This window comes from Cervus elaphus, chromosome 4, assembly GCF_910594005.1.
Source record: "Cervus elaphus chromosome 4, mCerEla1.1, whole genome shotgun sequence".
Classification (NCBI taxonomy): Eukaryota; Metazoa; Chordata; class Mammalia; order Artiodactyla; family Cervidae; genus Cervus; species Cervus elaphus.
The window spans coordinates 20095180-20111782 of record NC_057818.1 but is presented as its reverse complement, the minus strand read 5'-3'; the positions used below and the strand labels follow the sequence as shown (position 1 = coordinate 20111782).

At 51.2% G+C, this 16603-nt stretch overlaps 1 protein-coding gene across 2 annotated transcripts in view; it reads right to left on the bottom strand.

The window, feature by feature from the left end:
• Positions 1–11461, bottom strand: part of ADCY7 (adenylate cyclase 7) — a 61826-nt gene extending 50365 nt beyond the window's left edge. The window contains exon 1 of one of the 2 annotated variants that reach the window (XM_043898416.1): positions 11320–11461. The gene's annotated coding sequence lies outside the window, so the exon portion shown is untranslated. Of the gene's footprint in view, positions 1–10784; positions 10861–11319 lie in introns of those variants that run through there. The other variant, XM_043898412.1, reaches the window with a different exon arrangement.
• Positions 11462–16603: the final 5142 nt, after the last annotated feature.

Genomic DNA, 16603 nt, shown 5'->3' with positions numbered 1-16603 from the left:
CCATCGTAAAGTCAGGATGACGTCATCCAACTCCGTGGGAGGCTGTGAGGGTTAAGTGAGAAACATGTGTAGTGCACACAGTAAGTGCTCAATTATAGCTGAAGACAAGGAAGGCCAGACTGAGGGTGTTCTCTAGATCCTGGCTCTACTGCACGTCTGCCCTGGTCAAAGACCTTCCATGGTGTCTTGGTATCTCCTGAGTCAAATCCTGGCTCCTCCTCTTGACCCACACCCATGCCTGGCCCAAGTCATCTCTCCAGCCTGATCTCCCGTGACCCCACGATCCAGCTGCCTCACCCTGCCATGCCCTGGCTCAGGCCTTTCTGCCACTTGGGGTTAAAATGCTACTCATCCTGCCAAGACAAGGACAAATGCTACCTTTCCGGAAGCAATGTCCCATCGTCACCTCCTCTGGACCACGGGGCTCTCCTTAGAGGAAACACGCTGTCACATTCCTTCCACAGCTTCCACGTCCAGTAACAGCTTCCTGTTCCTATGGAGAGTCAGTCCTTCAGGGGTGGTCTTCTGGTGTGTGTCCACTGGGGAATGGGCAGGTGACTCAAAATGCTCAATTCTGGAACTTTTGTAGGAACTCAATGGAAGAAAAAAAAAAGATGCTCTCATTTCACTAGGCTGGGAGAATAAGAGTTGGAAGCTGTGGGCGTCACGGTGGCAGGCAGCCCCAGTGACCCTTGCCTCCTGGTGTCCACGCCCTTGTATGGTGCCCTCCCACATTACCTGGGTGACCAACAAAATACTGCAGACATCACATGCTTGCCTTCTGACGTCATGAAAGATACTGCGGCTTCCACCTTGCTCCCTCTGGGATTAATCACTCTAGGGGAAGCCAGCCAGCATGTCGTGAGGACCCTCGAGCAGTCCTGTGGTGAGAAAGGAGGACTCCTGCCCACAGCCAGCATCGACCTGCCGCCCACACGACTGAGCCACCTCGGAATCGCATCCTCCAGCCCCCGTCAAGACTGGACTGATATGCTGTCACTGAAGCACCCCTACCTGACCGGGAGTGACGGGGGGTAAGGGGTCACCTCTTCTCTTCCAGCAGACCACCGCCCCCCTCACCCCCAACACTAGGTACTCAAGAGGCCTTTGTGGCATTTCTGCCAAATTGATCTGCCCCCCGAGTCTTCTAACAAGAATGCAGAGCAGAAGAACAGAACCCACTCTCTGCAGACAGCAGCACTCACTCGCCTGGGAAGACAGAGCAGCCTGGCCCAGTACTGGCATCAGATCTGCCGGCCGCCCCTCCTTCAGGCCCTCAGCTCTTCCATGCTCTGGGCCAGGGGGACCGCAGTGAGATCCCCAAGGAGACAGCCTCGCTGGGACAGGCACAAGCTTGTGGTCCTGTCACTCACCCTCCTCCCAGATGGGACTTTTCACACTGCTGGGTTGGGGCCTGGGGGGGTTGCATTCCAGTGCAGCCACTCACCTCCGGCGCCTCTGCCTTCATCTCTTCTCGGTTGACTGCAGACTCAGAGATGAGCTAAGATCCCTTCCCTGCCCAGGCGGGAAACATAGAGATGCTCTGGCTCCCTCCTTCATTTACATCCTCCAAGTTACAAGATGGAACAAGGGCCCTCACTCCTAATCAGTGGTGGTCCTAAGGGTTGACTTGGGGTGAGCCACCAAACCACTCCAAAAAAAACACATGTGTTAAGAAGTAAACAGCATCTTTGCTCCCAAAGTCAGCTCCCCGAGCCACTGTCCCGCCTGTGTAGAGATCTAAACAGCTGCTGCTTGTCCCAGGTCCAACGCCAGACAAGGAAAGATGAACAACCCTGCATCCTGTTGGTGGCACAGCCTACCAGAAGGCAGGGGGCTGGCTCCCATGACCCCCCCGCCCCAGCCCCAGCCCCAGCCAGGCCTCCAGGACAGGACTTTGGACAAGGAAAGGGGTAGGCCGGGTCACAGGGTGTTGAGCAACTGCAGAGAATCCTAAAAGAACAGATGTGAAAGCAACTGCCCTGCCAACCAAAAGTCCTTATTTCCTTTGAAAAACTTGGCAGCTGGGCTACACCCGCAGCCGCCTGTCCTTCCCCACACCCTGCCTGGTGTGAACCACTGAGCAACAGGGAGAAAGACCACGTCCCTCCCCAGATCCTGGGGAGGAAGTTACGGAGATGCCACAAGGTGAAAACAGACCAGAGGGTGATGTTCCACCTTTCATTTAACAGTATCACAGATGCATACACGTGTGTGTGTGTGTCTGTGTGTGTGTATTTTTTTTTAACACAAGAAAGTCTGAAAGGATAGACTCCAAGTCTTAGGAGTTATCACTAGGTGATAAAATTCAGCACAGTTTTCATTTCATACTTTTCTTGTTTATGCCTGTTTTCCACTTTTCTCTAATAAAAATATACTACCCATGTAACTAAAAGATTCATAGGGAAAAGCAACTACTATGGAAAAAAGGCAGGAATAAGGAAAAACAATGGCCTGAGACTGGAAGTTCTCCACTCACTCAGCACCACTTGTAACCAGGTGAAAAGGGAAGGTTTTTATGATAATGAAAAATACTACTATCTCAAAGCCATTGAAGATTACAAAAAGAGACTGTCCCAGACAATGCAAGCCTCCCAGCAGAAGTTTGCAACCCCCTCTCCAATGTGCTCTTGCGGTGGCATCGGGGGCAGGGTGGGCGTGTGCTGTAAGTCACTCAGTCGTGTCCAACTCTTTGTGACCCCATGGACTGTAGCCCACCAGGCTCCTCTGTCCATGGGATTCTCCAGGCAAGAACATTGGAGTGGGTTGCCATTTCCTACTCAGGGGTGGGTGTAGTTGAAGCTAAAGTAGATCAAGGCTGGAGACACAACTATCAATTTATAGGAGGTTTGGTGGATAAAGACTATGTTGATCATTATAGAGAGCTCAAAAAAGCAGAACAGCTGGCACAACAGAGAGAATGAATGAATATCAATACTACAGATGAAAGAAGACTTGAGAAAGATATCAACCCATTAAAGATATCCCATTACGTAGACCTCATTTGAATTCTGATTTTAAAAACAAAAATTTTTTCTAATTTTATTTTTGACCTGTATGAAACAATTGGAAACCTGAACACAATACACTGGCTGGGTAGCTATAATTTTAAAGAATATTGCTAAGTTTTAGATGTGGAGATAATACTGTGTTTTTTTTCTTTTTTTTTATTCCTCCTCTTTTAGGAATATAAACAAGAATACTTCCTCAGCATGCAGGTTCTGTTCCAGATCACTGCAATAAACAAATATGTCAACAAGGTGAGTCACACAAGTTTTTTGGTTTTCCAGTGCATATAAATGTTATGTTTACACTAGACTGTAGTCTGTTAAGTGTGGAACAGCATTATATCTAAGAAACGTACATACCTTAATTTTAAAATACGTTATTGCTAAAAAATGCAGACCATCACCTGACAAGACAAGGTGGCCACAAGCCTTCAATTTGTTTAAAAAAAAAAAGAAAGAAAGAAAAACATACAGATAGAATTTACCTACAAAGCACAATAAAAGGAGGGATGGCTGTACTACCATTTTCACAGATGAAGCGATATGAGGTCTGGAAGGGGGAAGTGTGTGGGAGCAGAGATGACTCCAGGGTGGCTCAGAGCTGGAAGCCGTGGCATCTAGGGGCTGAGTACGTGTGGGCAGGCATGCTATTCTGTCTTCCTTCGTGGGTGTTTCGTTTTTCCATAATGAAATGCTGAAACACGGTCACTGTCAGAGCTCTGGCATCTGCTCTCTCATCTGAGTCTCACTCAGAGCAGGTATCATTTCCAGCCCCTTCCTACAGATGAAAAATGTCCCCCCGCCCCCAGGGAGTCTCAGAGCTGGAAACACAGAAGCAGTCTCAGCCCAGCTCCCTGGAAGGGGGTGGGGGAGAGCTCGCTACCCGATCCCCCAAATCGTAAGGATGCACTCCTGACCTGACCCCCGAGCATGGGCACAGACGACCCCAGGCCCCTCTGCGGAAGCAGAACAGGCTGCAGGGTTGCAGGCGCCACCACCATGGACCAGCCCGGCGCGCAGGCCACCTTCTTCGCCTCCACCTCCACCCGCCTCCCCCCCAGGAGCTTAAAGGCTTCCAGTGCCAGCCTGGACGGCGGCACCTTAACCCCTCTCCTGGCAAAGCCCTCCAGTGGGCGCCCCTCCCTGTCTCATCCTCTGACCGCAAAGCAGTTTATGGAGGAGGGGGGCACTCTTGGCGCCCAAGACCTCCATGCCCCCAGACAGAGCCCTACCGCAAACCTGCATCCAGCCTTCAAGGTGAGAAGTGGACCCGTCTTAATTCACCCTACAGAAAAGAATCCCTAATGTGTACAAAGACTTAGCTATGGGCTCCTTAGCGCAGAGATCTAACTGCAGAACTACTGCAGAAAACCTAAGTGTCCAGAAAGAGGGGGGCTGAGAAAACCAGTCAGGGTCCCTACTATACCAAATGCTGGGATGAGCCCAATACGTCTCTGGGAAACCCAACACCTCTACTCCCAAAGCCTGGAAGTAAGCGAGACACAGTAAGAAATGTGATACTCATTTTTCTTCTTCTTGTCACATGTTTAAAAAAAAACAAAAACCAAGAAATCATCTGGAAAGACTACACCAGTGCACTAATGGGTTACATTAATGAGTACAGATTCTGGTTTATCTCCCCCACTTAACTGCTTAGGTTTTTCTGCTTTTTAATAATAAATGAGTATTACTTCTGTAATTAACACAAAATCCAAGCCATCTGAAAATAAGAAATGAGCTGATCCTCTCATCCTCCCCAGGAACACAGCTCAGGGTCCTGGCCCAGGAGGCAGGAGCTGCCTGGCTGTGTGGGGCTTCCCCTCAAGGTCACCCTGCCTCTCTGAGCCTCAGTTTCCCCATCTGTCAGACACCAACCCCACCAGGTGAGCCCCTCCCGCCTGGCCACGAGGCCTGTCCCCTCCTCTGTGAGACTGGGGACAGTAAGGCACACCCACAAGGCCACAGGAACACCTGTCCAGCCTGCTCGCCCACTCTCTGTGGCCCAGAGCCCTCACTCCCAGCCATTGCTCATTCCTCTGCCTCTTGGGAAGCAGGGGCATCAGAGGCCAAACGTGGCGTGAAACAGTCCTCACGACCATATCCCCAGACCCCCACCTGCTCGAGGCTGACTTGCCAGCCTGCAGTCCTCTGACCGCCCTTCAGGGGGGCAGTACAGCCCCATTTTACAGAGGAAGACCCAGAGACTCAGAGAAGAGAAACAATCACCCACCTACATACACCAAACCAAGATGAAGACTGCACCCCGGGGGCCCTTCTGGGAGTTCCCCCTACACCCCCACCTCATGGGGTATCAGCAAACCACCCTGTACCCCTTCTGAAGAGCCAGGAGCACTGCTGAGGCTGCAGGCAGGACGGAGGGGAGACTAGGGAACTTGGCAGGACACAGCAGCGGGAGCTACAAACCTCCAGGCTCCTCCTCCACCTGCCTGCAGCCCCCGGCCTCTCCCCACACACCTGGCAGGCGCTCAAGTATAGGCTGGGCCAAGGAGGTGCCATGCTGCACCCACTGCATGGGGGAGCGGGTCGGGGAGGGGAGAACCCGGGGCAGGGCATCAGGAGGGAGGGGAAGAGCGCAGCCTCCAGGCCTGGCACCCTGGGATCAGAGGTACACGGGCACTCCCCTCAGACAGCGAACTCAGAGCCCCCAGAGGCCAGACGGACATCAACCAGTGAGGCAGGTTGGCTGGCTGGGCACCAGGGCAAACGGGAAGCTCTGTGTGAGGACCATCTGCTGCCAAGCTTCACCCAGTAGCTGCCCCAGAGGAGTGTGGCCAATGCTGCAAGCCTTCTGAGTTATCAAAGGAAGTCATAAATCTGGGTTTTTACAGAAACAGACTCACAGACCTGGAAAACAAACTTACAATTCCCAAAGAGAAGAGAGGGTGGGTAAATTAGGGGTATCGGATTAACGGGGCACTTCCCTGGTGGCTCAGTCGGTAGAAGAACCTGCCTGCAATGCAGGAGACCACCTGCAATTCAGGAGATTTGTTCAATCCCTGGGTCAGGAAGATCCTCTGGAGAAGGAAATGGCAACCCACACTAGTAGTCTTGCCTGGAGAATTCCATGGACTGAGGAGCCTGGCGGGCTGCAGTCCGTGGGGTTGCAAAGAGTTGGACATGAATTAACAGCTTCATTTTGTTTGTTTGTTTGTTTTAGGATTAACAGATATACACTACTATATATAAAATAGATAAGCAAGGATTTTCCACATAGCATGGGGAACTAGATTCAATATCTAGTAATAATCTGAAAAATAAATACATAGTAAAATTTATATATATAACTACAAATATATTACATATATATAACTGGAAAAAAAAAGAAATCTGGGTTTTTACATAAAATCTCACAGTTTCAGATGCTGGTGATTAATCCAAAATAAATTTCAAGCAGTTATCCTATAGATGCTCTGGACTAATGCTGTGTGGCCCTGAGCAAACCACTTAACCTCTCTGAAATTCAACTGTCATCTGTAAAGTGGAAAAATAGCCCAGGGTATTGTAACAAGGAGATAAGATACACTTTATCCATATTAATGATAATAAAAAGCAACAGTAACAATTGCAGCTAAATTCAATGAGCGCCAGGCACTAAGTAACATGCCTTAATGTGGTTTCATTCAAACTATTAGGCATTTTTTTAACCTTGTATTTTGAAATAGTTTCAAACTTTCAGAAAAGTTACATGAAAACTACAAAGAACTCTCCTATACTTTAATTCAGATTTGCCTATTTGTATCATTTTTGTTTCACTTTTTTTATCTGTCTATACATATGTTTCTCTTTAATATTTGAGAGTGGGCTGCTTATATATACAGTGAACTTCTAAATATGTCAGTGCACATTTCCTAAGAACAAGGCCCTATATTTGGTCCTTAATATTAATTTGGTCATTTAATATTAATACACTATAATCTATAAGTGTGAGTTGCTCATTCGTGTGTCTTTGCAACCCCATGGACTGTAGCCCACCAGGCTCCTCTGTCCATGGAATTCTCTAGGCAAGAATATTGGAATGAGTTGCCATTTCCTTCTCCAAGGGATCTTCCTGACCCAGGGATCAAACTCAGGTCTCCTGAACTGCAGGCAGCTTCTTTACAGTCTGAGCCTAATCTACAGCCCATTATCTACTTTCATCAGCTGTCCTAATAACGTTCTTTATGCAATTTCTTTCAGCACAGATTCATACATTGCATTTGGTTGTCATGTCACTTTGGTCTCTCTTAATCAGGAGCTGTTCCTGACTTTTGAGACAAGTATTCTTATTCCATCTTCTTTTTATCGATAAGAAACGGAAGTTCAGAGAGGTTGAAGCACCTGTCCAAAGACACAGCTAGGAAATGTTAAGCTTGGACTCAAGCCCAAGAGATTCCCTCCAGAGTCTGTGTTCTTGTCCTCCAGGCATAAAAGCTTGCAAATACTAGCCTTTGTTGTTAATAACTGAAAACAGTGCCTCTCTGCAAACAGGTGGATGGCCGCTCATCGCCACCTCACTCAGCAGGTGGTCATTAACTGAAGGGGTGGCCTCCTGTGCACACACTGGGTGGAGCTCCCACTGCCAGCTCCCCACACCTGGCAATGGCCCTGGCCTAATGCCCACCCTAACCTGAGAGGCCCCATTTAGCTCCGTCTATACAGGCTGGGCAGTGGAGAGCTGGGAGGACCGCAGCTCCTGCGTTTCTTTTTCCCCTGTTAAAGTGACAGTCAAGGTTCAAATGTCCATGTCCAAAAATCTAAGGAAGACAAACACCCCAGGGGCAGAGCCTGAAATCAAAAGGGCCCCCAAGCCATGCCCCCGGCGCACACCACCCCTGGGGTCACTTGTCCAAGAGGGGACTGAGCGTGTCCTAACATACATGGCAGAGTTGACTGGAGAGGAGGGTTTATAGGAAGAAGGAAGAGCAAGGGCTGGAGGTGGGAGCGGAGTTCTCACCACAGGGAGCAGAGAGGACTTAGGACTCCTGGGCATCACGCAGCCTGTGTTACATGCAGAGAGGAGCAGGAGGCTGTGGGCTGATCATGCTCAGGAAATAAAACTCAGCTTCCTCAGTGAGGACCCCCAGAGATGTGGACTCATCCACTCTTCTCTGGCCAAAGCCCCTGCCCCCAATTCCAACCCAATTCCAGGCGGCATCCGCTTAGGAAACCACTCTTTGGCTCCCAGATGGGTGTGGCTCAGGGCTGGAAGCTGCCACCAACCTTGCCTCCATCACTTCTGGCTCCTGTCCACCCACCAGCCAGGCCCCATCAGACAGCTCTCCAATGGTCAGTCGTGAGCCACAAATACCAGCAGACTCGCAGCAGGAGAGGTGACGCTGCCAATAAGAAGCTTTGCAACAGATCCAAGTGCCGTCTACTGCCTGAGTTCCAGGCCACTCTAGAGGCTAATTTGTGCTGAAATATCTCAAAATCCTGGCACCTTCCTTTTGCACACCCTATTAAATTTGGAAGTTTACAGACCTCACCTGCAAGCCCAATTCAAAGTTTTAGAAGCTAGAACAGCTCTTGAAACACTTCCAGAACAAACAAAAAGAAAGTTTTGCTTTTCTTCTTCACGGTAGACAATGTTGAAAATACAGAAAGCATGAATAAACAAGAAAAGGATCTATTAACAGACCTCTCCCCCAAAGATATTGCAATGAAGACTCCTCCATCTATCCTTCTAGGCAGATGGCCTGCCTGCTCTGTGAGCCTCTCTCTACAGAGGTGTTTGGGACTAAACTGTAACACTCTGTCACCCCTATTGGCCAGGAGGCGTCTGACTGCAGGGACCACATCTAACTCGCTTTTCTGCCTCCTGCCCAGGCAGGCCATTCAAGGTTCCCTTGCTGGAGTTGCCATGGAGGCTATGTAAGTCTTTATCCCCCCATTAGCAGTCCCTCTGAGCCCAGTTACAAAAGAAGGGGATCCAAAAGGTAGGGTCAGTAGCAAAACCCCAGAGCACCCCCCAGTGGGGGTCAGGAACAGGAAGAAGCAAGAGTTGGGCAGGTAGGTGGACAGGCAATATGTTTCACTCTTGTGGGGGATTTAACGGGCCCACTTGAGACTGCCTGGGGGTGGCATCAGGCTCCTAATGGGTACTCCACCAGAACCAGGCCAAAACTGGACAGGAAGACTAGAAGGCCAGGCCCTAGTCCCCACTCCAGGCCTAACTTGCTACAAGCCCTTTGATGACTTCAGCTTTCCCACTCATTGATCATTCCTGTCCTAACTCACAGGATCAAACGGTACAAGGGACATGCCACGGCTCTGTAAGCCATCTGGCCTCAGAAATTGGAACTCTCTCACCTCTTCTCGCCTTCCTCCATAAAAGGCCCAAGAACAACCACGCTTGAAAGCCCGAGGGCATCAAGGGCTGAAGAGGAAGATCTAGCCACTGAGGACCCTAAACATTCAGCACAGGGGGAGGCAGATCCAAACAGCCCCCTGTAGACCCAGCTCGCCACTCCCATGCGGCCTCCTCACTCCACTAGGGATCTCCCCCCACAAGTTCCAGGTCCACAGTGGGACACGCTCCCCTCTCCTAGGAGGGCACCTGCCCACGTGGGAAAGCAGTGACTGAATGCCAGAGGCCCTCCTCTCAGGGCACAGAGCCCCAGCTTGCCAAGTCCCCTCAGCTTCACACCCTGAGACCATTGCAGTCCTGCTGGTCATTCATTCATTCCTCTTTCTGTGGAACATCATCCTGGACCAGGCCTGAGGCTTCAGCAAGCCATGAGGGCCCTGAATCTAAGGCCAGTCCAGATGTGGCCATTCCAGACACAGCCCAACCTCTAAGGACACCTGTGGCCCTCACCTTAAAGGCTCCACTTGTAATGAAAGGGCCCCAACTCTCATTTTCCAGCTTTGGCTCTTGGCCGCAAAAAGAACAAGCGTTCTTCGCCTTTGGGAAAGGCGATCCAAGATATAAACCAGGAGAAAGAACAACTAGAGCCCACACTGAGAAAGCCTCCAGCATTTCACCCCCAACCAGGGATCATTAGCTTCCCTTTCACGTGAAAGTTTCTGTCTTGCCAGCTCTCCATCTACACACCGCCCTGGCCCCCCACAGGCAAGGGGGTCCTGCTCACTTATGGCTGTAGCTGGACGGCTTCCAAAGCCAGCCCTTAGTCTTGCCCTTACCTGAGTTTTCTCTCTAAATTATTTCTTACTTTAAACAGAACACACTGATCTTCCAGGGGCCCTGCCTTGTCAGAGCCTAGGAAACCCGACAAACCAGCCCCTCTTTACCATCATAAGCCAGTGGGCATTCCAACAGAGCGGTCGGAGGGTGCCGGACCCAGGGGGGCACAGAGCCATGCCCCTCAGTGAGGTCTCAGTCTGTCATTTGGGGAGTGGAGTTGGGCCCCAGTTCCTGCGCTGGGGTCCTGTCTGGGCCAGGGTCTTCCCCGGAGTACCTGACCGAGGGGGACATCCGAGAAGACCCACCTCAAGCTCGGGCCGGAGAAAGAGCAAGACCTGGGTGGGGGCGGCTCCGCGGGCAAGTTGCTGGCGGAGGGGTGGGGGTCGCGCCTGTCCCGGCTCCTGAGACGGGGAAAAGGCAGGCCGAGCGCGGGGCCCGGCTGCAGCCGCCCCGGCCCACACCCACCCCTCTGTCTGGGTGCGGCCCCAGCAGGCGGGAGGCGAGGACGCCGCAGGCGCGCCCCCCACGCCCGCGCCCCGCCGCGCGGGGGTCCGAGGACCCGACGGGCGGCCGCGCGCCCCCTCGGCCCGGCCGGCCGCGCCTCTCCCCGCCGGGCGCCGGCGCGCGCTCACCTGCCGGCCCGCTCCGCTCCGCGCGGCTCCCGCTCCGGCCGCTCCGCCGCCCGAGTGGCCGCGCCGCCGCGGGCCGGATCGCACGGTGCGGGCGGGGGCGGCGGAGCGGCCGCAGGCGCCCCCCGCTGGCCGCCCGGCCCAGCCCCGAGCCCGCGACCTCGCGGCCGGGAGGGAGCGCCGCGTGCCGCCGCCCTGCCCGGTTTCCCCCAGACACGCTGAAAACGCGCAGACATCCCACGGCCGGCGCCCGCCTGCCCACGCGGGTGTGGGAGTCGGCGGCCAGGCGCCCTGGGAACGCGGGCAGGAAATAAAACCTTCTCCAAACCCATTTTCTTCCTCAAAGCCACGCACGTGTCTGGACGCGCCAGGTGCAGCCCCACCTCCCCAGAGGGAAACACTTTCTAGCAAACTCTTTCAGCTGTTTCTGCTCCGATTTCCCACCCCACCCCCACTAGCGACGCCCGTTTCTAGAAGGATCCATCGACTGCGGTCTGGTACCCTCCTGCCAAGATGAGGGAAACGAGTCGCAACCTACTGTTTCATTCGGGCCTTCAACTCCTCGGGGGTCCGGAGGTCCGAGCCGCCCCAGCGCCCGCGCGAGTCTGGCCTTTGTTGGACTGCTTCTCTGGCACCAGGAAGACCAAGCCTGCCTCAGAAAGTAGTTGTCCTCAGAAAGTAGGTGTCGTAACCCCGTCATGACCCCACTCACCGCTGCTGACAACCCAGGGTGGGGCCCCAGAGCTGGCAGCAAAAAAAATAAAAAATAAAAAAGAAACGCTGTTCTGTTTCCAAAGTGCCAAGGCTGGGAGAGCAAGAAAACCCTCCTCTTGAGTCACCGCTGGGAGGGACAGAGGAGGCTGACTGAAGGGGTAATCAAGATCAGGAGGGCATTTAGCTCACAGGCCTGCATGAGTTTCTCTCTTCCCACTTGTCCAAAGCGCCCTTATGCCCACCGTGGAACCTGGGGGGTCCCGTTTTGCTGAGAGTAATCATGTAAACCCCTGTTATACCCATATCTCAGGTCCAACCTCAGAGGCCAGAGCCCCACAGGAAAGATGCCTAGGAGTCTGCAACTGAATGAACCCCAGGTGATCCCATGACAAGCCGGTTGATGAACTGTGGTCTACTTGGGACCGTGTGATGGAATCCTGGAGTCAGGTACCCGGAGGTAACCTCACGGGGAAGAAACCCTGAGTGTGCCACAGCCTTGATCCCACAGTGGACTTAGAACCCAGCCCAGAGGCCACCTACTTTGGAACTGTTATGAGGAATCAGATGATGGGACGCTGGAAGGTGATGTCCATTTCAGGGGGCGGGTAAGAAGATCCCAGCTGAGTCTTCTGTCCATCAGCAGCAAGCCCTGCCTGGTTCCGCCCAGACAGGCGGGCACCGCCTCGGGCTCCCACAGCCTCTGGGTGTCCAGACCGTGGCCCCTGGCCTTCTGGGCTGGCTCGCTGATAGATTACTGCTGCTTCCCCAGGGCTCAAAGGGAAAGATCTTCCTAGCGGCTGGGACTTCCCTCCACAGGAAATGGGAAGCCGGGGCAGGCAGCGCAGACCTAATCCTCAGCAGAACCAGCTCAGGCTCCGAGTGCCACCTCCTGCAGCCCCTCCCCCGCCACCACTCAGGAAGTGAGGGGACCCACCTGTTTGCCCCAAGGCCTCAAGAACAGTGAGTGCCTCTGCCCTGGGGCAATGTGTTCCCTAGAGAGTGAGGCGGAGCCCTGGGCATCCGATGACCCAGCTGGGGCTTGTTGTCAGCAATCTCTCTGCAGGCCTTCAGCTGGAAGCCTTCAGCCCCTCACTGTGTGGGGGGGGTGGGGGTGGGGGGTGGGGGGCAGGGAGCTATTCTATGACCTCCCACCCTTTTGTGTGTGTGTGTGTGTGTGTATGTGTGATCTTTATGCAACTCTATGACCAATCCTCTGTGTGTGTGTGTGTGTGTGATCTTTATGAAACTCTATGACCAATTCCCTTGACAGCAAACGGGAAAGGAGAGCTGGAGAAAGTGAGTTAACCACGATGCCTGTCTCAGTGCTCACCAAGAACTGCCAGGATAGTTCTGTCATCCCATCAGTGCTGCGGTCACCTCAGTGGCCTTCTTGCATCCTAAGTCCTCAGTCAGTGATTCACAAACTGTGGCCAGCATGAGAATGCCCAGAGGCCTAATGAAAACACACACTGCCGGGCCCAACTTTGAGTTTTGGATGCAGCAGTTCTGGTGTGGCCACCAAGAGTTTTACCTTCTACCCAGCTCCCTGGGTAGGGTTTCCCCAGAGGCTCAGCAGTGAAGAATCCCCTCAGAAAGAAGGAGATGAGGGTTCCATCCCTGGCTTGGGAAGATCTCCTGGTGAAGGAAATGGCAACCCACTCCAGTATTCTTGCCGGAAAAATCCCACGGACAGAGGAGCCTGGTGGGCTGTGGTTCATGGGACCCCAGAGTCAGACTCGACTGAGCACATATGCACAGCTCCGGGGTGATGACGCTGCTGATCCTCCGGCCAGCCTGTGTAGTAAGGCTCCAGGGCACTGGCCTCCAAATATGGGTGGATCCTATTCCCAGAGATTCTGGTCCTGGGGTGGGTCTGTGAACATGCATTAGTAAAAACCCCCACATGAGTTTAGTTCATGCCAAGGATGGCACTTGAAATCAGAAAGGGAAGGAATGGCTTCATCAATACCTAGTATTGGATGAACTGGCTGCTACTGAGGCAGAATTATTATTGATACATAGCACCTCTTGTTATTGTTTAGTTGCTAAGTTGTGTCCAACTCTGAGACCCCATGGACTGCAGCTCACCAGGCTCCTCTGTCCATGGGGATTCTCCAGGCAAGAATATTGGAATGGGTTGCCATTTCCTTCTCCAGGGGATCTTTCCAACCCAGGGGTCGAACCTGCATCTCCTACATGGTAGGTAAAGTGGATTCTTTACCACTGAGCTACCTGGGAAGCCCAAAAGGCCATATAGTATATTCTAAATTGTAAGGATAAATGGAACTCACACCATACTAAAAGAGTAGTAACAACAACAGTCAACCAATAGATTCAGGATCTTTGTGCATGAAAACGAACTTTACAAAAGAAGGTACTTTAGTAATTTTGGATTGGAGAAGCCTGCATAGTAAGTCAAATCCACAAAGAAAGGGCTGCAGTTAAAAGTTGAATGTCTGTCCAGGTGAGTGGGTCTCCAAATGTCCACATCAAGTATTTTTGTGATTTTAATTATCCATAGTGTTGAAAACACATTTGTCTGACAAGTCCCTCTAACTGCACCAGGGGCAGTGTCCCTACCCCGGCCTGCCCCCCCCCGCCCCCCCGGGCCAGCGTCTGCTGTTAGAAAACCATCAACATTAGTTGCCTGAATGAATTCCTGTCGTAGACAATAGTTCAGGGGCCTTGTTTCACTTGTGTAGGGAGAGGAAGATTCAAAAACCTAAAATAAATCACTACAGTAGAAGCTATGATTTGCCTATCTCAGCAAACTCAACCCTTCTCCTTATCAGGCTGGGCAGGACAGCACACAAGTTTCCTGAGGTTGGTGCTTGTCATTTCAGACCTGGTCCAACTTCTTCACTCATTACAACGTGGAGCAGCGTCCGCCTTCCCAGCCAGATGGTCCTTGTTACTTACCCCTAAGGAAGAAGGAGCTTTCTTCCTGTCCTCACTCCCCTTAGCAGTCTTGCCATGGACAGATGCCCTGTGAGTACCTGTGTACGGGCTGTGTGAATATCCATTTTTAATTAGAAAGGGGAAATGTACTTCACAGTAGAAAAATGAAACAATCCAAAGATGAGAAGGATTGAAATGCCACTCCCTGAGATAACTCACTCTCAAGGTTTGGGATACAGTCTCTTACACCCTTCTCCTTGGTAACCCAATTTTACATTAGAAAACTTGCCAGGTCAAATCATTATTCTGTACCCTTTAGACTTTCACAGCGCGGTATGTCAGTTGTATCTCAATAAAATTGAAGGGGGAAAAAAGTGGTCAGAAAAGATGGTAGATTGAACCCATTGCTTACTGCTGCCTCCTCAAACCTGCTAAAACAGCAATGAAAGCATTTTTTAAGTCCCATAAGAATGAAGAAAATGAGACGGGAGGTAGGGAGTACAGATTTTGAAGGTGGAAAGCAGACAGACCAGTAGTACTGACTTGGCAGACATGAGAAACTGGATCTTCCCCTGGCAGTTGGGAAGATGAAGACTCAATCCCAATTATACTGGGATAAGCTCCAAAGTCTTGAAAAGTGGAAGTGCCAAGTATCTCAGGAAGCAGGACAGAGCTCAAGTAAAGAAGATACTCTGAAAACCTCAGGAGCAGTGAAGACTGTCAGCCTCTCCCCAACCCTGACCACCCCCCTTACCCCCACCCCAGCTGAGGACCCCTCCTCACTCACAAAGTCTGCAGGGTTTTTCTCTGGAAAAGCTAAAACAAGTCTCTGGAATGGACCACATCAAGTCCAGCTGTCAGAAAAGAGAAATTTAAAAGGGAGATTTATATGGAAAACTGAGACATAGCCAGCCTTGCCCCCACCAAGCCAGCCCTCGTCCCCACTCACTCAGCTAGCTCCCAGGATGCTGGCAGCCAGACTCTTCCTCCCAGGCTGAAGGGGTTCTGTGGGGAGCCCCTGAAGACCCTCCCCTGACCCCCATCAAGCCTGATCACCCCGAGAGAAGCACAGAGCTGGCTGCCACACTGGGTTCAGAGTGTACCACGAACTTGTTAGGCCCCATTCTTACACACGTATAGGTGACCAGAAGACACCAGGAATCCAAAGAAAGCCTCTAACCCCGAAAAACAGAGTCCAAGACAACAGGAGGGAGGAAAAAGTTCAGAGACTATACAGGCAAAAACCGATTCAGTAATATTTTCAGAGAATCAAAAATTTGTCACAACCACGAAATCAAATAGGATACTACTTTTTGACAAGGAACATCTGAGAGGGGAGAAAAGAAAAACCTCAAATGAAAACATGATAGCTAAAATGAAAAGCCATTAAAATGGTTGGAAGATAAACTTAAGTTGAATAAAAAGTCAGAGATGGAAAATAGAGAAGAGATAAGAAAATGAGAGATCAGTCCAGGAGACACAGTTATCAGAATAACTGTAGTGTTCTTAAGAAAACAAAAGAGAGGAAGATAAAAATGCAAGATTTTCCAGTAATAAAGGTCATGCGATGCCAGACTGGATAATAAGAATTCAAGGTTTCTCAGTACTAAAGCTCATGTGATGCTATCTAATGCCCAGTACAGCTGTTGGAAACGGAACCACCAAAGTTCCATAGTAGTGAAATTTCAGGCCATTGAGAACCAAAGAGAAGATCTTAAACATTTTGAAAGAAAGGAAAAAAAAAAAAAAAAGGTTACAACCATCTTTTCTCACAACAGTGAGAGCGATAAAGGGATGCTTTCAAATTCTGAGGGAAAAATGTTTTCCAACTCAGAATTCTATACCCAGCCAGCCAATCAGTTGAGCATAAATGAAGAACAAAGACATTTTCAGGTGTTTACTGTCTGCGTACCCTTTTCCAGGAAGCTACTGGTTGGTGGTGGTTTAGTCACTAAGTTGTGTCCGATGCTTGCGACCCCCATGGACTGTAGCCTGCCAGGCTCTTCTGTGAATGGGATTCTCCAGGCAAGAATACTGGAGTGGGTTGCCATTTCCTTCTCCAGGGGATCTTCCCAACCCAGGAATCGAACCCAGGTCTCCTTCATTACAGGCAGATGATTTCCCAACTGAGCTATGAGGGAAGCCCAAACTACTGGGGGATGTGTGCTAATGAAAGGAGAAAGTTTATCAAAAAGAGGGAAGCATAGGAT